The following is a 23,532-nucleotide window of genomic DNA, read 5'->3' as shown; positions in this document are numbered from 1 at the left end:
TAAACGCGAATCTAACCATTTCCTTGCTCCGATAATCTTCAATAAGACATAAATAAAGATGGAAAGCTCTTCTTACAAGTTGATCTCGCTGAGAAAGTCTTACCGAAACTTAGATACCACAACTGCGACCGCTAGGATTAAAACATTTTATTTATTGCTTCGGGGTACACGTTATATATAATAATTGCAAGCATCAAAAATGATTGTTTATGGCTGTTACTTTAATAACTTCAGCTGTAGCTATTACCGAATATGTGAGAGTGTGTTTGTGTCCCTTGTTAAGGGTGAGTATGTTGCAAAAATACGTTCGCATCTGCTCTCTCAAGATAATGTCTTTTACGTAAGTTCGTTTTATACGTACACGCTAGAGCTACCTCTACTTGCACAACCTAACCTGAGCTTAAGTGTAAAGCAAATACCTACCTTAACTGAGAACGTTATTGTAAAGTTTAGGCAGTTCCGATACAATACCTTTTTTTTTTAGTTTAGTTCTTAAATCACGTGTTTACCTACTAGAATTTCGCGTGTATCGAATGTATGTACGAGTCTTGGATTTTGCCAGAAATTACTTAGTTCAAAATTATCCTCAACTTGCTGTCGAGTGAATTGAACCGATTGGGGACTTGATTTAGAGTTGGCGGCAACGACTAAATGTTGGAGATTTCCATGTCTTAATAAATTCGCGTTTAAATGTTCGCCGCAAATACGTATTTGGACGATGGATACAGGAAGGGAGCTCATTGGCTGATAAGCCCTTTTTGCATCGGCTCGAATTGCACGAAATTTTTTAATGGGTACAAAGGTAGATCGAAAGAGCTGGCAAAAATTCATCACCTGTCAAAATTTCAAGGGCTGAAGTGCCTTTTTTCGATTTTTGCTGAATTTTTGAAAATAAAATTTACCTAACCCAAAAATGAGGGAAAAAATCAAAATTTTACCAAACTGACCTAGAAAGCTGAAATTTGGGATATATCTTGCCAAATCGATTAGAAACGGTTTTAAACCGTTTGAGTAGTTCTGGAGCCTCCAGCAGATTTTTGAAACTTGAAATTCCCACAAAATTTCATCAAATGGAGTTGGAAAGCCAAAATTTATTCTGCAAACTAATTTCAAAACGCTACGAAGTACTGCAGGTAGATTTCAAGCCGTTTTGGAGCCTCCAGAAAATTTTTGAAAATTCCTGGAGCCTCCAGCAGATTTTTGAAACTTTTAATTTTTACAAAATATCATCAAATGGAAATTCAAAGCTGAAATTTACTGTACATTCCGATTTTTACACCCTCTGAAGACGACTTAAGGCGAGTTCAAGTCATTTTGGAGCCTCCAGCAGATTTTTGAAAGTTTTAATTTTCACAAAATATCATCAAATGGAGATTCAAAGCTGAAATTTACTGTACATTCCGATTTTTACTCCCTCTGAAGACGACTTAAGGTGAGTTCAAGTCATTCTGGAGCCTCCAGCGACTTTTTGAAAATTCCTGGAGTCTCCAGCAGATTTTTAAAACTTGAATTTCCACGAAATGTTTTGAAATCCACCTGCAGTACTTCGTAGCGTATTGAAATTAGTTTGCAGAATAAATTTCGGCTATCCAACTCTATTTGATGTAATTTTGTGGGAATTTAAAGTTTCAAAAATCTGCTGGAGGCTCCAAAAACGACTTTAAATCTACCTGCAGTACTTCGTAGCCTTTTGAAATTAGTTTGCACAGTAAATTTCGGCTTTCCAACTCCATTTGATAGAATTTTGTGAAAATTTAAAGTTTCAGAAATCTGCTGGAGGCTCCAAAATGACTTGAAATCCACCTGCAGTACTTCGTAGCGTATTGAAATTAGTTTGCAGAATAAATTTCGACTTTCCAACTCCATTTGATGAAATTTTGTAGGAATTTCAAGTTTCAAAAATTTGCTGGAGGCTCCAGAACTACTCAAAACTGTTTGAAACAGTTTTCAATCGATTTGGCAGGTCAACAAAAGGATATATCTCAAATTTCAGCTATCTGGGTCAATTTGGTCAGATTTTGATTTTTTCCCTCATTTTTGGCCTAAATTTGATTTTCAAAAATTCACCAAAAATCGAATTAGGCACTTTAGCACTTGAAATTCTGATAGGTGATGAATTTTGGCCTGATCTTTCGATCTACTATCGTACGGCTTAAAAAATTTCATGCAAGTCCTACGTTGAAACGCAAAATCTGTGATTTCGGCTGACCCATCAATCAAAATGGCCGCCTTTTTTTAAAAGTAAGACCACTTTTTTTTTGAGGATCAACGGCCAGAAATTTTCCTTAAGACTACCCCTCATCTTTATGTGGACTTTCCGACATTTTCCACAAAAAGGAAGTGTAAAAAGGTTTTTTTAAATAGGAAATTTTTAAATCATGGATGTTTTTTGCTTTTAGTAAAATTTTATTGCTTGGAAAATTATTTAAGTTTTTTTCCAAATTTTCAAAAGTCTGGCCAGAAGGTCTATTTCATTGTTACTCAGACTTACTCAAAATGTCAAATATTGGTCTCTTTTCCAAAATATTTTAAAAGTGTTACGTGATGTCGACGATTAATTTTTTCCCTATTTTTCAAGAGTCGCTGATATAAAATAAAACTGAAATGGCAGAAATTTGTTTTTTTTTTAAAAAGATTTTAAAAGTCTGACATCGGAGTCAAGAATTTATCAGAATTTTTTCCAAGATTGAAAAGAACCCTACAGAATTTTTTACAAGTTTTTAAAAGTAAGGGTCTTTGAAATCAGCATCACGTGGATCAGCTAAGGTCTTGAAAATTTTGGACAGACTCTCTATGTAAAACATATGTATTACATGTCAAAAAAAGCAAAAAAAAATCGAGATATATTACTGACATATTCAATTTCGTCACCCCCCTCCCCCCTAAAAAAATGGTTCAAAAAAATCTTGAAATCTATGGTGAGTAACAAAATAGAGCAACCAATCTTCAGAGAACCAACATTTTAGGACTTCGTACCCCATCCTCCCATATCTTACAAAATACAATCATGAACAATTTTTCACATCTGTAGGTATTGTAAATATCACAAAAATAAATGCTTCTGGGATTTTTTTCAAATTTTCAAATCATCTATAGCTCCAAAATTTGGCAAGCTTTTGAAAATTTTGTTTTAAAAAAAGCACTGCAATTTTGAAATTTCGACATGTTTAGCGAATTTTTATGAAAGTGATTATAGCTATTTTCAATTACTTTTAGAACGCTTTAAAACTCAAATCTGCCCAAATATTAATGTTCAATGATTTCTATGCTTACCTATCTACAAATACATATAAAACACAACTTGATAAAAAAGGTTTTAAAATTTATTCGCAATTTACATCCTACAAATATTCCACTCACGATTATACATACGAGTACATCATACCATGAAAATATGTAAGCTAAAGTTAAAAAAACTATTCATCTAACGTTCGGGCGAGTCTTCATTTCCTTCGGAATCCGAACAAGAAGAGGGATATTCATCAGATAACGGCGGCGTAGAAGTAGTTGACGAGCTAGACGACGACGACGACGAAGACGAAGATGATGATTTATCGGGTTTCGTTTGCAATTTAATATCATCGTAAACTTTCGCATCTTCGGATTTGGATTTAGATTTGCGGTGTGTAATCAACACGTATAATAGTAGGACGATATTCAGCACGAGTAGAAAAATAGAGATCAAAGTTATTGCGTAGCTGGATTGAAACCCTTTCCAGGATCGAGCTCCTGAAATATTTAGTCTCGTATTTTCAAGATGACGCTTCAATTTTACATTTTTGTCTGTGTTGGATGCTGCGATCGATTCCAGAAGACAATACGATTCATTCAGGTCTAGTTCACTCGCATTAGATTCCACTGGATCATTTAATAGTGAAAGATCGATGTTCGAAGATTTTTTATCTGATGGTTCACAAAAAATAGACCGATTGGGAAAATTCTTCTGGCCACAAGGGAATGATCGTATGCGAGAAGGGGTAAGAATTATAAATAAAATCAGTTTTTCGATGTACATTTTGAATGTGGGTAGATCTGTGGTACCTGTTGATAATGAAATTCCGTTTGAAAAAATTAGGTTGGTGTAGGTCTATTCAAAAATGAAAAACTTACCAGATTTTCATCAGACAATGTTGACTGATCACTGATCATTAACGTATTTGGTACTTAGTAAGTAGGTACTTCACATCACAATTTCAATTACTATAATCACGAACTTGAATAATTTATTCTGCATCTAGTAGTTTGCTAATTTAAATTTAACCAAAATGTACACCTTATAAAGCACAACGTGTGAGCAAAGCTTCAATAGAAAGTCTACCTATACGTAAGTATTAGTTTATTTCCATTGACGTACTTTACTGGAAATAGGTAAACATCCTCTGTTTACACCTTAGTATGTAGAATCAACCGTAAAAAAACGAGTGGTTCATTTTCCATTAGACTGATTTTAAAAGTTGAATTACAAACATTATACATTACTAAGTAGGCTATAAACTTTTTTTTCAAACAAGAATGCTTACGAATGCAAGAAACTAAACAATAGGTTCAAAAAAGAAAAAACTGTTGAAATATTTTTTCCATGCATATCTAAATAATAATTTTTAAAAATTTACAAACGCATAGATGGTGATCAAATTTTCAAGTCGATAGTGCTTCTATCTATCTGATTCTCATTTTAAAACGATCAATAATTACATTTCCTTTCGTTCTTCTATTATATTTTTATATTGACAATGTTTCAAGTTTGCTGAAGATGGCGGTGGCATCTCTATTCTGTTATTTCCTAACAAAATACTAACAAAAATAACGTCTAAGTATTTCAGTTACGATGCATTATGAAGAGGCAACCTCAAATTACACCCCTGTAATAATTATTATCTCGAATATTAGAACATCTTTGAGGCTTTCAATTTTTCAAATGGTCAGAATGTGCTAGTGTAAGTTTTTTAGACAACCCAAGTTCTCAATTGAAAGATATATTATTCAGGCTTCGAAAATTATTCAGAATATTTTTTAAATGTCTCCAGAGATTGACGGTTAGGCAACCATACTTACACAGACATGATAAATGTTGTACTTTAAAGTTACTGAAGGAAGGCTTCACTACTATCCTGATAAGAGATATAGTACGTATAGGAAAAAAACAAACGAGTATGAATAGAACTTTGTTTATTCGTTTGAATTTTTAAATAAGTAATGGAAATAAGCTTAAACGTATTAAATAAACAATCGAGAAATCCTAAATTATATTATTGAAATTGGTATTTAACTGTTAATAATAAAAAAAAGTGTAACATTACAGAATCATTTACTCATTTGGAACGATTTTTTTCCATTACCTACCTACTTATTAACAAAATGATAATCACCTAAAACAATACGTTTATTTATACCGGTAACAATTATAAAAATTAAAACAACCAAAGTAACTATCAACATAATAGATGATACAGATAGAAAAATGAAATACAAAAACTCAGCTTCCCCCGGAACGTATAATTCCGGATCCTGATCTTGATCCTCACCTTCACTACTTATGAAATCGCTGTCAAAATCACGTGAAAATTTTCCATTCTCAGTCGTCAAATTCGTCGACAATTCACTCAACTGGCGTTTAAATCTACTTTTTGGTTCCATAAAATAAGGAACGTTCAGATTAGAATTTCTCTCCAAAATGATACGAGACCTATCAATTGATTCTCGTGCAGGTTTACTTTCAGTTTTAGTTTTATAAACGTGGTCTAATTTTTGTAACCTGTGTTTCCTACGATTGGGATATCTTAATTTTGAATTGTAGTCAATTTGATTAGCCTGCGATTCGAATAGTATTTGGTTTTGAGCTGCAGGATGATTTGGACGATTGTTTCGATTTAATAATAAAAAGTGTTTAGTTCTAAAACCTGAATTTTCCAGTTTGTTTGGGTGTAACTTGAGATTCTCTTTTAATAATGTTCGATCATTATTATTGAGATTTCTGGAGAAAAATTTGTCACGAATGTTTTGATTACTGTTTTCTCGATTGATTTCAGAATAGTTTGTTCCACTTGAGATTGCATTTAATTCATAAATTTTCTGAAGATGTGTAGGTTTCGAATGAAATAGAATTACCAGCAGCTGTACGGTAAAGATCTTCATCACTGGCATTTTTCGGAAATTAACATCGATTTTATTCTTCATTGTGAAAAATCATCTGTTTTTTTCCAACGGTTTATCTGTTTTTAAAATGTAAAAAAAAAATAATAATAAATATTCAAGATAATATAATTGATTCGTCTAAAGCTCAGATACCACTAGACTGGGAAAAAGTTCATGTCTAATTTATTATATTTATTGCATATAAATCAATGAGAATTGAATAATAAAGTTTTTTTTTTTTTTTTTTTAATAACTAATATTTCCAAATAGGTATTTACAAAAATTACCTGGATTTGTAAGTTTTTTCTTTTCAAATACAACGAGACTGTTGAAAAAAATTATTCGCAAATACACAATACCGCAGAAAATTTAGCTCGTAAAAAAATGTACAGAATATGGTGCCTATAACTGCTCTTTTCTTCTACTTCAATAGCTACTTGTATAATTAGCCAAGATATAGACCAGCGTTCAATTTACAAGGTTCATTTATTGTTCTAATAAAATACAAAAATAATAACATTATTGTTATGTTTAAAATATTTAGTTTAACATTTCTTCATGTTACGTTGCATTTTTATAAAGAAATTTGCTGTAAATAATTAACACAATTGAAATGGCAAACATCAATAAGTAGAGTACTTAAGCATGTTTTGATCCAATTGAAATCAGAATTCTATGATATTTTTCAAGTAAACGCACCCCAGGGTTTTCAATTTTGGTCAAATTTTATTTTGGAATTTCAATATCAAAAAAAAAAAAAATGGTAAAGATTCTAATTTTTTATTTTAAAGTAACAATTGAGAAATTACTAAATTTGAAAAAAAATTAAATTCCAAAAAGAAATTATAAATAGGATTAAAAATTCAAAACATAGATATATTTTCCATACAAGTCCAGGAGTCTTATTCTGTTTCTGTTGAAAAATTCTGATGCTGCATAAGAACAGCCACATTTATTGAGAAAAATAATCGAAAAATCTTCCGCCTGCATATGTAAATTTGGCTTTGGTAACCTGCATAATCTTTTGGAGAAAAAAGAGAAAAATCCTCCATTTCCAAAATGAGTGATCACTCAAATTCACTTTTTTCCTCTTTCTCATGAGAATTTTAAAAATTAATCGATTGAACTTCTTACTTCTCCCAGGCGTTGAAGTGTTGAATTTTGATTTAATTAAAAAATATGTCTTGTCCTTTTCATTTCATTGAAGTAAAAGAAAATAAATACTTGACAAGTGCAGTTTTAACTCATTCCATATTGTGGAGATTGTGGAGACTTGAATGAGCAAAGAATACCCACGCAATGAATCATTTAAAATAGTACCTGTGGGCAGTGATCCTAATGATTTGATTTCATTTTTAACTTTTCAATCGTTATGGGAGACTTTCATTCGAAATTCGAACGCATCTTTGCTATTCTTGGCATATCAAAGACTACCTCGTGAAAGATAGTTATGCAACTTTTCATACATACCTGCCCTTCGCCATATTGCATCATTTATTTCAACACTTGGTGACATGTGACATCATTATATTTATATTTTATACCAACGTGTTTTGTTGATTCCAGTTGTTATCAGTAGTGGATCAAAATCTATTGATCAACTTGCATTGCATTACGTATTTTACTCTCATAACTTATTATGAATTGGAAATCATTTTGCAAATTAATAGTGCATTTTTCTGTATTGAATTTATTTTCACCATCACTGGTAGCAGAAGCAAGACATCATCAATCACGTGTTAGCACCTCAACTACAGTAACATACATGTATAGTAATTATGAGTAAGTACGAATACAAATACTTCTCTCTTAAGTTTCTAATATTACATTCACAGTAAATTACAAACAAGCTGTATGATGGAAATCATTTCTGATGATCCAGCACTCATAAGATGATTTGTTTCTAGATCGATAATACGAAGCACTTCCTGCAACGATGACCACCAAAGCAAACGTTACAACGAAAAGTATTACTACCCATTTCATCGCATCTTTACGAAATTGATCGAAATTAGGAGCAATATTCAGCGATGTTTCTTCTTTTTCAGAGATCGCTGCAGTTTTCACATCAGAATGGTGGATGGCTTGATTATTTCGAATTCGAACAGCTGGAGATTCAGACGATGGATAATCATTTTTCTGCGTCATTGGAATCTGTTCGGTGGGTATAACAGCAAATTCACTCGGTAACGTGTAAGGTTTACCGAAGTAACTTTTCAGCATTTCGTATAATTCAGATATTGCTTTGTATAGCGAGTGATTGGATTCAGATTCGTTGGATATTACGTGATCAAATTCCATGAAATACTCCACCGGATGTTTTGTAACACTTGATTTGGCTGTCGGTGAGTGAACTGGCTGATTTATAAATATTATTTTTCGTTTTTGAAGCGATATGGAATTGAAATTGAAATTATTCGATGTATTGTTAGGGATATTTGGTTGTGATGTGAGTGAATCTAGTTTCACAGTCACAGCTGTAGAATTGCGAAAATTAACGATGTCAGGTGTGCTGAAAGATGAAGAAATGTTTTCATTCATAATTCCGATAACTGTTCGGTTTTCATAATCATTTTGGTGATTTTGATTGTGTTTGCGAATGTTTCTGTTTTCGTTTGTAAACGTTGTAGCTGCAGGTCTTGGTTTCGAAATCATTTTTTGGTTCGGTTCGAAGGAGTGGTCGTATTTGAATTGGATTGAATTCGAGATTAGGAGAAAAAATATCGGTGTTTCGAATAGGATTAGTTGTATTGTCCATTTCATTATTTTTTATTTTACCTGAAAAAAGTCACCGGATGATACAATCTGATTATTTATTTTGATTGAGGAGTGATTAATACTGCTAACGTTGAATTTAAATTCTAGTTGCTCAGTTCCTTGTTTTTTTTTTTAATCGAAAGAAGCATCCTGACTCACGCAAATATTTATCGAAACAGCACGAAAAAGTATATCTAGTCAACATTTTAGGAGCTGAACTGCATTTTTTGATTTTTGACGAATTTAGAATTTTTGAAAATGGAATTCCAAAAATGAGGAGAAAATCAAAATTTTCCCTAATTGACGTAAAAAGCTGAAATTCTGGATACACCCTACTTTCGACTCGCCAAATCAATTGGAAACCGTTTCGAGCCGTCCAGCAACTTTTTAGAATTCCAGTTTTCCAAAAAAAAAAACATAAAATCTGTTCAATTCAACATAAGTAAATAAACTAGCTAATCGCTCCCAATTCTATTGAGCTAATGCATTATACCTTAGACTCTCAATTCCTAATCTCATTATCAATTTTTCAAATTATATTTTACTCATTTGCTGTCTACGGCTCTCGCTGTCCTGTTTTTCAATAGGTAAATGGCACATTTGATTTGAACTTTCGTGACGTACTGACTACTGTATTGAAAAGGGCGTCTTGAATGGTGGGAAATCCGCGTAACTTTAACGCGCATTAACACCCTTTCCAATTGGATTAAGCGGTAGAATTTTTATCTGCTCGGGGAGGTTCTATGACTTGCGCAAAAATTAGGAGGTAGGCTATTTTCTCACGAACATTGTACGTTTCCTAATCTTACTGTAAATTTTTCGTCCATTCACTGTCACTTTTCGGAATTCGGATCAATATTTTTTCAAAATAAATTAGAGTTGATTTTATGCTAAAAATTATACTTCATCATTATTTACATCTTCATATTTTTTCGATCGCTCTTTATAAAATAATCGCGCTGTCAATACAAGCTTCAGTAGTAAAAATAAAAACACTAAAAATAGAAAAAACTGAACGATTGCGAGGACTGTATAGTTATTTAGAAGTATCCAAAAGTCGTCAGCTTGATCTACTGCAGAAGATGAAAAAGATTCGAGGGAAATTCGTTGGTTTGAATTTTGATCGGGTGAAGTTGACGAGTCAAAGGATTCGTAATAGGAATCGTAGTCGTTCGAAGGGAATTCATATTCGTAATACTCTTTTGAGAAAGATTTCAAGGTGGCAATACTTGAACTTTTCGAAGACATTAGATTATAGGCATGTGCTGAAAAAAAATGAAAGAAACAGTACTTACTTACTCAAATAGGTTTAAATTGTTTTAAGGAAGTTATCACTTTTAGTGCTTTGCATAATGACGAAAATAAAAATCACTTTTACAAGAAAAAACACTATATTTATTGTTACGAGAACTGCGAACTGCGACGGCCGTTTCGGTACAGCACGTACCATCTTCAAGGCATGAAAACAGAATGAAAAATTTTCTTGTAAAAGTGATTTTTATTTTCGTCAGGTTTAAATTATTTAAATCAAATTTTGTAATGACTATTTAAATGATACTCACATTGAATGAATGAAACAGCACAACTGCAGCTAACTGATTTTGCTTGTGTTATTGCAATTTTAATTTACTTATTTCATCGATAATTTGAAGGTTTATTGAACAAAAATGTGGGTCGAAATGAGTACAATATTTGTAAATAATATTGTTTAAAATATACTAGAAAGTGAAAATTATCAGAGGTCTCGAAAACAGACCTTGTTTTTCAACATGATTTATTGAGTTCGTATTGATATTTTATTTTTGCCTAATAATTAATCTGTTAGCAGGTAATCATTAGAAAATGCTGTATCAATTTTTTTTCCAAAAAATTTACTATAATTCTCACTCCTCGGGTTTCAAAACAAAACAATTCAATTTTTTAATGCAAGAATAAGCTACGACTACCTATACTCTGAAGTCCTGAATGAATATTGAAATGCATTTAAAACAAACACAATTTTATCTAATTTGATTAGTAATCAACTTTGCATAAATGTAAAATTAAAGGTAGTGATTAATTTCGAATTGATTTATTCAAGAGAAATTAAATGTGTAGTTTTTTCATAAATCTGTTTTCTTTTGAATAAAGTTTATCAAAATTTTTTGGAAAGAGCATGGTTTGAAACCCCTTTAATCAAAGTATCATATGGCTCAAATTGACTTTTTGATTTTTGGTAAAGTTTTGAAAATTTGAAATTGACCATTTTTGGTGGTTTAATTAGGTTTCAAAAATATGTGTATGTGGGTACTTATTTGGTAGGTAAAGATGATGGATATTAGTCCGAATGACTAATATCAATACTCCTGTACCAAATTGCGTCATTTCTGACCATTCTGAAGACTCAAGCGCAATTTTCGATTTCTCCAGACTTTTATTCTCCAGGCGTGAAAACTGATTAACGCTGCTAAAAATTGAGTTGTGGCTTATCCTTGGGCTGTTTAAAGGGGTTAGTCACATTTGAGTCGACTTCTAAGTGAACTGCAGCTCCAGTCCATTTTTTGACCAAAATATTTGTGAGGATTTTCATTAAAATCAATACTTTTCCGTTCAAGGGGAAATTTTTTGAAATTGGCACGAATGGCTGCATTTTGTCTAAAACTATGTGGTGGTTTTGGGAGGTCTTTACTTTGAGGGAGACCTCCGCAAGACCAGCGTGCATATAATAAGCCCAGGGAACCTAAACTTGCCCGATATCCTTGCGAAAGATATCAAATTGCAGTGATGTTGAGACACCTCATAAATGATCATAAGACCGCTAAATGTTCGTATGATTTATTCACTTCTCTGGTATTACACACGCGAAGATTTATAATAAAACACACTACACATTATTGAATAAAATACACTTGTAGTATCGACTACAAGCGGAAGCTCTGAACTTGCTACCTTACGCTAGCACCAGTGAAAATATACCTAACGAGCTTTCAAAGCTCGAAGCTCGGAGTGGCGCGTCTCGAACTACTTCGACAGAGTGCACTACTCGTAAGCAGTGCTGCCACTCCGACAGGAACACAACTTCCCTCTAGGTGGAAGCTGCGGGCGCATCCCCTACCGGTACATATGCCCCGCTTCCATTGAAACAGCGTGGACATCGGAGATGCTGGTACATTGAAGCCAAAAATTGGCCAATCGGACAACGGACGGTAGGGCCCCTCTGCCCCGCTTCTATGAACCCGCAGCTTCCAAGATGTTGAATAGCTAGGTTCTTCGGCATCCATCCATGACTTCCGCTAAGTCAAATTTCCAATTTTGAAACATCTCTGCTGAACTTTCACGGCACTAGCGACTTAAAATTACCTTAGGTGCAAACAATTTGTCATCTAAGTACTAAAACAGGTCAAAACTTAGTCGCTAAGGTGCTACAAAATTCACAAACACGAAATATTTACATAAACAGCAGAAAAATGTGTACAAATAATAAAAAAAAACGTTGAGGTGTGTGTCAACTGGTTTGACATGAGGCCAAAATTTTGCGCCACTCGTGCCAACAGCTTGTTTACCAACACGAGGTCAATGAACTCTTCTTCTGGAGCAATTAACAGGTACTTTTTAATTAATTACGCGTTCCATATCGTATTTGTAGATGTTAGGCTAATGATGATACTCTTCTTTTCCAGCAGCAACTTTCCCGGATTCGATCGGCGTCGAAATAAATTCACCGGAACCGGACGGAGATGACTATTTTTGACTCAGCTCAACGCCAAGGTAAGTTTCTAACTTCTCTGCTAAATTTTCCAAAATTCTCGTATGTTGAATGTTGCTAAACTCTATTTATCTCCGTTCCAGATATTTCAACGATATTTTCTCAGTCACAGGCACGGACAGTGATTCTTCACCAGCCACAGCAGCTATCTCAGCTTGGTGAGTTTTTGTTTTCTTTTTCTCCTTGATCAAGTACCATTTGTGTACCTTGTCGCTACGGAAGTTCACCAGGTGACTCGTTTTTTTCTTTTTCTTTAGGTGATCCTCGAGCCGATATTGCGTTTATTCGGCGAATCCGCCATCTTGTCAACAATAACACATAGGGAGCTGTCTTTCTTCTTTTTCTTGCTTCGAAGGAGTTTGAAACGATGCCGCCATCGTGGAAATTGGATCCACTTGCCTGACTGAGTGAGTTGGCTTTCATCATTTCGAGATGCAGATGAGTTGTTTCTATTTTTCTTCACGTTAATCTTCTCATCATTTCTGTTACAGACGAATCGCTGTCACATCTAGAAACACTAGGCGAGTCGCTTTTCTTTTTCTTATGTCACAGCTTCCGTCCGGGATGACTGAACTCTCACTTTTAGCATCCATATTGAACAGAGATGCCGGAACCATGCTGCAGTGTCTGGAAAACTGCCAAGATTGCAGGTACGTTAAATTTACGACTAGTTTTTCATTTTTCTCGTACATATTAATGGAATTTTTCAACATCTCTTTTATCAGCGAACTGACATTACGAAAACTGGAAGTTTTTCCTGGAGCTGGAACTGGAATCCTTTTTCTCATCTCTGCTGAAGTAAGTACCTCGTTTTTTTTTATTTTCGCGTACCAAGTGGTCTTGTTGGCTTTTTATCGTGTCGCGTTCGTTTTCTCTCGTGTTGTATTGCATTGGTCCCACGTTATCGTCACGGACAGCTAGTCGCTCGTTGCTATCCCCACACACAGCTGGGAACATTTGGCTATCTCCACTGACAGCTGGCCGGTTGCAAATTTTTCAAGTTCGAAAGTTGCGATTTCTCCTATTTTTTCGCCACTGAAAACTTTCTCACGCCTCTTTCGACCCTTTATCGAACTTGAATTTTTGAACTTCTCTATTTTTTGTGAAAACAAATGCTTGTTCAAAATTCCTCAACGCACACTCATGTGAATTTTTCAACTTCTCTTGGGAAAAAAAATTTTACACATATTTACAACTACGATCCTTATAACTAGGTCAACTAACCAAAAATAAATTAGTCACAAATTATACAATGCTTTATGAAGCTATATTTTAACCAAATAAACAAAAACAAAAACTTACACAGAGGCAAAAACTTACGATAAAAAAAAATATAAAACTTCTATTTCTAGGAACAATTACCGCAATATCAAGGGACGTAATCTATATCGAATCTTCTATTTATCTTGACTTTTCTGGCATTCGGGTTTTTTCTAGGATCGAATATTCCTGCGATGATGACTTCAGTATCCTCTCGATCCTTGTCGTCCTTATTCTCCTTACTGAGTTGTTTCTTGATTCTCTGTCTCGCCTTTGCCGCAGTCTTTCTCTTCGAGCATCTTTGAATTTTGGTCTCTGTCCTTTTTTCATCACTTGACGACCATGTCAAGTCCACACACGTTTTTCTGATCGTGACTGTGTTTTCTGACTTGAATTTTATCACCTCTCTTACTCTTTGCTCATATGTTTCGATTGTTTGAGTCTCTTCTTTCAGCACACTGGTATCAGGAAATATTTCAAACCTCTCTGTGTCGATTGATTTTGAACTCGAACTGCTAAATTTGAGCCATGGAGCTACGTTTGGCCCCTTTTTCATCGTCTCTGACTTCGTTTCCTTTATCAGGGATTTCACTGAGCTGATTTTCAAATTCATCGGGGCTGGCCCTTCTCTTTTGATCTTTTCCTCCTCAAAATCCGGTATCTCTCCTTCCTCCAGTTCTTCCTTTGGTGTCGAGTGGATATCTAGCATCGTTGGTATGGAGGTTAAATTTTTAAATTCGAGTTTTCCAATGTGGGTGCATACATGGAGGAGGTAGTATGTGGTTTCTCTTTCCTTCTCTTTTAAAGGGTGACATGAAGGACACATAACCGACTTGCACCCCACGCCATATTTACCGAATGCGTGGTTGATTTCCATTCTGGTTATCGAGTGGCGTTGGAATTGTATCTTCGAGCCAAATTCAAGAGCCGGAGACGAGGTGTTACTTGAATTGTGAATTTGTAACTTCTCTGATCAAATCTTATCCTCGTTCTGTAGATTTCGGCCATCTAATACCAAAAAATGGCTGTCGGAGGCCAATCTCCCTCTTCAGCTTCAGTAGTCCCTTTTTGGCACTTCTCTTTTGGCTCGTACCACGAGTTGGTTATGTATGTGTCGTCTGAATCCCAGTTTATGGAGTGCCACGTCTCTGACTCGCTGGAGCTCGGATAGAAATCCCTGCGTGCCTCGCACTCGCTGCTAAATTCGCTCTCAGCCTCGTTCCAATCTTGATCTGACTCGGATTCGGTGCTCCACTGGAAACTGGATGCGTCGTTTTGAACTTCTCTATTTGGAATTAAACTCCAATTAAGATGCCGGAAATCTGACTGGAAATCAAGCACAGAGAATGAGCGTTCCACTGGAACCACTGTAGTAAACTCTCGTAATAACCGCGTCTGTCTTGCCACCTCGCGAACGTATTCAGCGAACACTAGCCAAAATCGCAATCGAACTTCAACCGGCCACATTCTCAAAGATAATGACGATGAAAAGTTTGAGAGCTCTGACGTTTGTGAGCTTTTATCAACTCGAAAGTGGTGGGAACCGGTTACCACGCCCCTCTTGTAACCTAATATAGTACACACTATCTAATATTACGCCTCTGTGTAAAAACTTGAAAAATGTTGCCTAATTCTAATTATTATGAAAGCACAACTTACGATTACATCAAGCGAGGTTTTTCCCAAATGAAACTTTCTATTGTTAAATTACTAAAAATAACTTAAACTTACGATAACGGTAATTTTCATCGCCGTGCTTTTGGATAACGGCATACTTTATTCGTTATCTCTGTTGCACTTTTCAGCCTGTTTTAGCCTATTCTTATCATATGCTTTGAAAGCTTGCACGAAGTATGCACGTTCATCCCATTCTAACATCTCTAGGTAGATGAAATTCAAGGTCTTTTTTCGCTTCTTTTTGTTACGAGGATTGTCAAGGCCATCCGGTGCATTTTTATCTCGCAAGTTCGAGCTTTCAACGTTGGTAGGTACCTGCTTCGTTCTCAAACGCGTTTCATATCTCTCCCGCGCCACTTCCCTCTTCTCTTTGTACTCCTCTTCGTCCGGAAACGTTTGTTTGAGACAATCTTCGAGCTTTTTCTCTAGGAGGGGGGGAAGCTTTTTTCGTAATCTCTTTTTTATCTGGCGGAACTCTGCATCGTGTTTTGTAACATCTCTTTTAGGTCTCTCTGCTTCGCAATTTTGGCGAATTTTTTCCAGGGTTTTTTCAGGCTGTTTTCGCGAACCTCTTGGTAAATATTCCGGATCTCTGGGGTCATCGACCTCCTCCTCATCAGTATTTTCTTCTTCCATTCCAGCACTCTGATTTGTGGTTTTTTTCTTCGAAAAATCTCTGATTTTTTCCACCAAATCTCTGTTGTCGAATTTTGATCTCTGCTTTAGGTCATTTTTGAGCTCTTCCAACTGGTTTTTATTGAGGTATGACGTCATTTGGCGAGTGTTAACAATCTGCTCGTCAGTAGGATCAGCTACATTTTTGACCATGTAACAATTGCTACCTACATGCTGTTCGACTGTATATGGACCATAGCGTTTTTGAAATAGCTTTTTTGAAAGTCCTTTTTCATATGATGACAGACGATGAGAAGTTAACATGACCAATTCACCATTTTCAAAAATGGTAGGGGGCCCATGTAATTTATTGAAAGCGACCTCATTATTTATTCTCTGCTGCATTCTTTTTTCGCGAATGAAATTCACTAAAGCCTGCTGCTGGGTCATATTTTCAATATTCTCATCAACCACTTCTTGGGTATATACAGCCTTTCTGGCCAATTTATCAGCTACGAAATTATTATGATCGTGTTTTCTCGCCCTTACATGTCTCAATTCGAACTCCTTGAATTTTTTAGAGAGTTCAATGACCTGCTGGAATGCTGCTTTGTGATGAACTGGTTTTTTGTTGGTATTTTTCCAGTTATTTTCTACCCATCTCTTTGAATTGTGATTTACTGCAGTGACCAAGTAGTTGGAATCCGAAAATACTTTGAGCTTCTCTATCTGGTTATTTAGGGCAATTTCCATCACTTTTATCAGTGCAATGATTTCTGCCAAATTATTCGAATTTTTATATTCTGGGTGCACAACTCTTTCCGAAACATTGAAGTCTCCACTAGGTGTCCAACTGATTCCGATACCCGCTATTGCTTCATCTGTACCATTTTGGGAACAGGCTCCGTCTACAGCTACCCAGATAAATCCTTTCTTGTCAACAATGAGCTTTTTTGGGTCCATTTTGAGTTTTAGAGCTTCTTCTGATGTTATTGATGGAACATTATTGGCACGTTGCTCTTCTCGTAATTTACTCAATTCGAATTTGGCATTTATTCCAGTATTAGGCACTGGCAAATCTTGAGCCAAGTTATCAGGAATTCCCCAAACTTCATTTGGCTTCACTCCGAATTCAGTAGGTGTATTATTTATTTCATTTTCCACCTGCTTGGCATATTTGTGCCAACCATGATGAGTATAATCGAAGTCCTCTGCTGATTGGTTGATTTTTACTCTCAGCCTATCGCCAATTATTCTCATTGTTCTTTCCACTAAGCTTGATTGTGGATTATACTTGGTAGTGTGGCCAATTTTCACACCGTAGGACCTGAGTAAATCGTTCCAAGTATCACTTACAAATTGAGTACCATTATCAGTGATCACTTTGCGCACCTTGTGCCCCAGTTTCTTTATCTCTTCGAGTATCTCTTTCATCGCTTTTGAGACCTCTTCTTTAGTAGCCACAATCAGGGTTTTGAGCCACACTTTGGCAGTGAATACACACTTTACTACTAGCATGTATTTTGGGTCCTTGGCTTTGTTGGCGATTTGGCCAATTAAATCAGCTGACAAGACATCTGCTATGCCATAAGACTCAATTTGAGCATACTCTAGCTTCTTTTTCTGCCCAAAGTTCTTATTATGCTTGCAATCGAGGCATTCGCTTGTGGCCAATTTTGCAGATTTTGGCACATTTGGCGAATAATACATGCGTCGAAATATCGAGTCAATTTTGGCAGCTCCCACATGACCATATTCTTCATGTAAGTACATTATGGTATCTTTGTACAATTCATCAGGCATGCATGGCACTTTAGATCCATCTTCTCTGATTCGATACAGTATTTTGACACCTTCTTCTTCTTCCAAAATGACATATTTTTTCTCGAGCTGTTTCTTCGCTTTTCTCTGCTTGGAAGTCATGTCAATCTCGTCTGCTTGAAGTCTCCGAATGACTTTTGACCAATTTTCATCTCTGTTTTGGTACAAGTCCAGCCTCTTAAGACAATCAATCAACTGCTCCTTGACCAAATCTTTGTAAACAACGCCAAGTGGCACCATATGAGTCCAATTCGTGCTGTATAGGGTCAATTCAGGTGCTTGTCTATCCCACCATTTTCCAACTCTTTTTGGCAGGTCATAAACAAGGTCGTGGCAGTTAAAATGCGTTATCCACGCCGCTGCTTTGCGATGTATTTGAGCCAATGTGTTAAATCGGTGCACAACTGACATTATGTCCTTTCTGACATGCACAGTATATCCATGAAGCCACATTTCGAGTTTTTTTAATGCATTCGCGAGTGAGTGCATCTCTTTCTCTATTATTGTGTACTTCTTTTGGTGCTCTTTAAATGTGTTGCTCACAAACAGCACAACGTGATCTACGCCATCTTTGTCTTTCTGGTATGCCACCGCATTCATGGCATCTTGGGTGAAACTCGTTTCTAGGTAGAAATCTGCACCATCAATGGGAGTGGCTAATTTGAATTCTTTACGATACTCGTTTTCCAACATCTCTAATGCATTTTGCTGCTCTTCACCCCACTTGAAGTTTTCTTTTCGAGTCACTTCATAAAGTGGCACTGCTAGCTGCTGATAATCTGCAATGAAGCGCTTGTAGAATCCAACAATTCCCAAAAATGCCATAACTTCTTTTTCATTTTTGAGTTTGAATTCGCCTTTCTTGTTGGTGTGCTTCTTTTTGAATTCATCAAGCTTTTGGAGCTTTTTATTTTGCTTCAAAATTGCCCCAGGCTGGAGTTGAAAACCAAGATGGTTGATACTTTTCTTGAAAAACTTTGATTTTCTTGGATTGAGCCTAAGTCCATTGTCTCTGATTATTTTCAGTGTATCAACTAGTAATTCCATCATCTCTTCGAAAGTCATTGCCTTGAGTAGCACATCGTCTACGTACTTCGTTCTGCCTTTTTTTGCTTTCATGATAGTATTTATCATTTTCACAAATAACGCAGATGACACTTTCAATCCATATGGCACCCTTATAAACTGGTGGACTTCTCCATCTACTATGAAAGCACAATACTTCCTATATGCTTCATGTAGTACCATCTGCCAAAATCCTGCCACAAAATCGAGGCAACAGTACATTTTGGCACGTCCGTCTGTTGTTATAATTCTATCAAGCAATGGAGCTTCATTGTAGTCATTTTCGAGTATAGGGTTCAATTCCATAGGATTCAAGCATAATCTCACCTCGCCATTTTTCTTGATATTTGCTACCAGCGCATTGATGTAAGGTGAGGTCGAAGGTTCAACGATCTTTTTGGCTATCATCACTCTGAGAGCTTCTCTCACGAGTGGCATCTGTTTGTTAGATGGAGTATACTTCGGACCATGGAATCTTTTGATATTCTTGGGATCCTTGAATCTCAATTTCATCGGCGGTCCTGTCCATTTTCCCGGATACTTGCTGAACACACAGGCAAATTCTTTGAGTATGTCAAATGCTTTTTTAGCCTGTTTCTTCGTAATGGTTTCTTCATTTACAGCTTGCTCCAAATCCGATCTCAGTGTTTCCAAAAATACTTCTGGACCATCGTCCACATCTTCAGGCTCCATTTCCTGGTACTTATCAGCTGTGTTTGCTCTTTTGGATATGTGATCAATTTGCTCAACGCTCTTTTTCTTTACTCTGATTCGTCTGAGTGTAATCTTCTTTTTGTACTCCTCCTCAGTCATAAAGTTGAGTGTTTCAATCTTCTCTTGGCCTGGAGGGCAGCATGTGGCTCTTTTATTTTCCACATCGGTCTTAATTCCAAGTACCTTCATGGTTTTGGTACCAATTATAAAAGTCTGGTTACACCCTTTCATAATGTAAAATGGAATTTTGAGCTCGCATTCTCCAAATTTGAGTTTTGGCACAATCACATATCTGTATGTCTCTACCTTTGAATCGTCAGCCAAACAGCACACAATAGGTTTTTTCAGCATGATATACTGCACGCTATCATAGTGATCTCTGAGCAGGATGTTCGCAGTTTCTTCTGATATTACATTAGGGGTAGCCCCGGTATCAAGCTGCGCTGGGTAGGTGGTGCCATCCATCGTAAGTGGCACTACACACGTGTCAAATTTGTCTTTTTCTCTGAGGATTTGCTCTCGAACTCGAGCCTCAATTTCCTCTCTGCGCAGCGGAGGTTTAGGTGTAAGAGGTTGCTGGATTGAATTCATCGAAGTTCCTGCTGTCGGTTGTGCACTCTGAGTTGTGTTTTGAGGCACATGTGTTGAATTTTTAGATATACGTGTTGTGTTGGGGGGCTCAGGCGTTGCCCCAGTCACGTGATTGACTGTTATTTTTAACTTCTCTGATGCCCCAGCGGATTTAACAGGTGTTTGTAACGTCTCTGATAAGTTTCGTTCCTCCTCATGGGGGGAGGGGATTCCTATCTTGTTGAGTAGCTTTTGGAGCGCTTGAGGTTTCATGAACTTTTTTAACTTCTCTATTTTCTTTACAGCATCAGCGACTTCCTTTTCGATGTTTTTAGGAATGTCTGAGTTTTTCTTTTCGATCAGGGTTTTCTTCTTTACTACTTCATATTGCAAGCCATCTTCCTCAGTTATAACTTCTCTACTCTCTTCAGTCTGAGTGCCATGTTGCTCAGTGCCATTCTCAGGAGGTTTCTTCTGATGCCAATCGTAATTGTACATTTTATCCATCTCTTGGAACAACTCTGTTTTGCGTGCAAATCTTGGATAATATCTGCCATTTTTTCTGCTCAAATGGAATTTATGCATCACTGGCATCATGTTGTAATCTTTATCAACTCGAAATTGACGCTTATATCGATCTTGTGAGTCTCTTTTCAAGTCCAAAAATAAGGCAGCAGGAGACCACCAAAATGACACAACATCGTCTTCCAGTGACTCTAGCGCTCTTCTGTAGGCAAAATACTTGTCCATTGATACTGGATTACTTGCAGAAGTTTTTGGCTTTACCAGTGGAAACAGTAAAATAATTTTCTCGAACCCTTTCTGCTTTAAATTCTCCATAATCTGCTTCGCATAATTTTTCACAACACTCGAAGCCATGTCTGAGTAGTTCAGTTCATATTGAGCCAATGATAGAATGGCTTTTTTCTTCGTAAAGGTGGCTGCTCTGATGGCTGTTTTCAGTTCGCTGATGTTGATCTGTTCTTTGAGATAAGGCTGAGTGATTTCAGGCCTTCGTCGTGGTATTATATTTGCTAAGAATACAGCGAGTGAATCTCCAATGAGTTCAAACTCTTCTTGTGGTAGCTCATGGAATTGCTCCACTTGTGCTAATTTGCACGCGTCAGCTACTCGTTTCCCGACGGCAATCCTGCTGAATCAATCGATCCCTCAGGTGAGGTAGGGGGGGACTGTTGCTCCTCTGAGCTTTCATTCTCTGATGGTGTTTCTTCCTTGTTCATTTGATTAACACCATGTGTCTTTTCCTTTGGTTTTTTATACTTAGACTCATCTTTTCTGTCTTTTTGGTAGGTTTTGGTAGTCTCTGATTTGAGCTGACTTTTATTTTTATCGTATGTTGGCTTTTTATATTTGTCAGTTGTGCGCTCATTTTTGTTTTCATTGGTATTGTTCCGAGCTGTATAGGAACTGGAGCGCCTATCAATGCCACCAAAGCTGGATCGACGATTCTCTGATCTTTGCTGTGTATTTCGAGTCTGAGTAGCAGGCCTTTCTGGTTCAGGAGGTCTCTGAGCAAATTCTTCAACACGAGTCATTCCACTCAGTCTTTTCTCGAAAACGTTGATATCTTGCAATTCAATCTCAGTGAAGCGAGGTCTGAGGCTGGGTGTCATTTTATAGTATATCATCATAATGATATCTTCGAATGGTGAATTTGTCGTTTTGAGCACTTTCAGCCATATCATCAATTCTGAACATTGTGTGGTTGAAGATGTTTTACACACTGGCATATTTCTGAAATGGTTTCTAGCCTCATTTTGTCTCTGAGGACCCCAAGCACAATCGATGAAATCTTTTCTCAATTGATAATAATCAGTATTGTTTTCTTGCAAATCTTTCCAAGGTGCCATATGAATCAGCTTATCATCAATCAGGACCATTAGGGCATCGCAATACTGGCTTTGGGATACTTGGTATGGCTGCATACGTCTTTCAAATCGGTGCAAGAAGTTGTAAACTTGGTACTTATTATCTTCCGAATATCTTACCCCAAATTCACGCAATCTGTCTGGTCTTATGTTGAAATTTGAATTCCCAAATCTGATTCTATAATTCAGTTTACGTTCTGGGGGGTTGTTTTGCTGCTCACGTTCAGCCTGAATCCATCTAGGATCAATCTGCACTTCTTGATCGTCGTCGTTTCCGTGTCGATCATTCGCTCGATCATCGTGTCGATCATCTCGTCGATCATCTCTGTTGTCGCGATTATAGTTACTGCTATTACTGCTGCCATCGAAGCTGTTACGATTGTTGTTGTTATAATCACTGCTTCGATCGCTATTTCGATCATCTCTGTTATCTCGATCATTTCTGCTGTCTCGTCGATCACGGCTGCCTCGATCGTTGTTTCTATTATCTCTGTTATCTCGATCGTTGTTTCGGTAATCTCTGCTATCTCGATCATTTCGATGGTCTCGATCGTTGTTTCTATCATCTCTGTTTGATCGTGATTCTCTTGACGATGATCTATCGCGATTAGGTCTGTTATCATGCGTTCGATAGCTATTGTTACTGCTACCATTGTTGCCACATCTCTCGTTACTGCGGCTGTCGTTATCGGTGTTGCCCCTGTAGGGGGCGGGGGACCTTGATCGATCTCTAGATCCTCTCCTTCCTCGGAAAAGATCTGCGCCTTTGCCTGGATTTACACTGCTGCGACCGGCAGTGTTATCGGCATTGCTACTGTTTACGTTGTGCACAACTGTCGGCACAACAGGGGGCTGGTAGGGTGGTTCTTCTGGATCATGAAGCTCTGCTATGAAACCGTCAACGTGATCTTTCCATGATAAATACTCGGCTCTTTCGATCTGCATATTTTCTTGATCTTCTAAGTACTGCATTTGAATCTGATGCATTAAATTACTCATGTACATATTTCTCTCTTTCATTTTGTTTATAATGAGCACGTGAGAGGTGAGTACTCGATCAGTAGTTTCCCTGTAGGCTCTGAAGGTTGTTCTCATCTCTGATCTTAGGTCATTGATCCTCTTCTCGTGATCTTTTTTGAGATCTGATTTCATTCTAGCCATTTGAGCACGCAGCTCTAGATATAAGTGACCTACATCCTCTCTGGTTCTTGAAATCGCCTTTTCAGAGTCAACTACTCGACTACTAATGGTGTCTTCATTTTTATCGTGATTATCAGATGCAGC

The 23,532-nt window shown here is 36.6% G+C and overlaps 2 long non-coding RNA genes across 3 annotated transcripts; one reads left to right on the top strand and one right to left on the bottom strand.

The window, feature by feature from the left end:
* Window positions 1-7,789: 7,789 nt before the first annotated feature.
* Window positions 7,790-10,495, bottom strand: LOC135848762 (uncharacterized). 2 transcript variants are annotated; one of them, XR_010559430.1, is made up of 2 exons: window positions 10,455-10,490; window positions 7,790-8,913 (listed from the first exon to the last, which is right to left on the bottom strand). It is a non-coding gene; the product is annotated as an uncharacterized LOC135848762 (long non-coding RNA). The 2 variants fall into 2 exon arrangements; XR_010559429.1 differs by lacking the exon at window positions 7,790-8,913 and adding an exon at window positions 9,776-10,157 and having other exon boundaries at window positions 10,455-10,495.
* LOC135848763 (uncharacterized) lies at window positions 8,043-8,502 on the top strand. Its single transcript, XR_010559431.1, has 3 exons — window positions 8,043-8,102; window positions 8,184-8,296; window positions 8,389-8,502. It is a non-coding gene; the product is annotated as an uncharacterized LOC135848763 (long non-coding RNA).
* Window positions 10,496-23,532: the final 13,037 nt, after the last annotated feature.

This window comes from Planococcus citri, chromosome 5, assembly GCF_950023065.1.
Source record: "Planococcus citri chromosome 5, ihPlaCitr1.1, whole genome shotgun sequence".
NCBI lineage: Eukaryota > Metazoa > Arthropoda > Insecta > Hemiptera > Pseudococcidae > Planococcus > Planococcus citri.
Note: the sequence above shows the minus strand (reverse complement) of the source record. Positions and strands in the feature narration are given on the sequence as shown.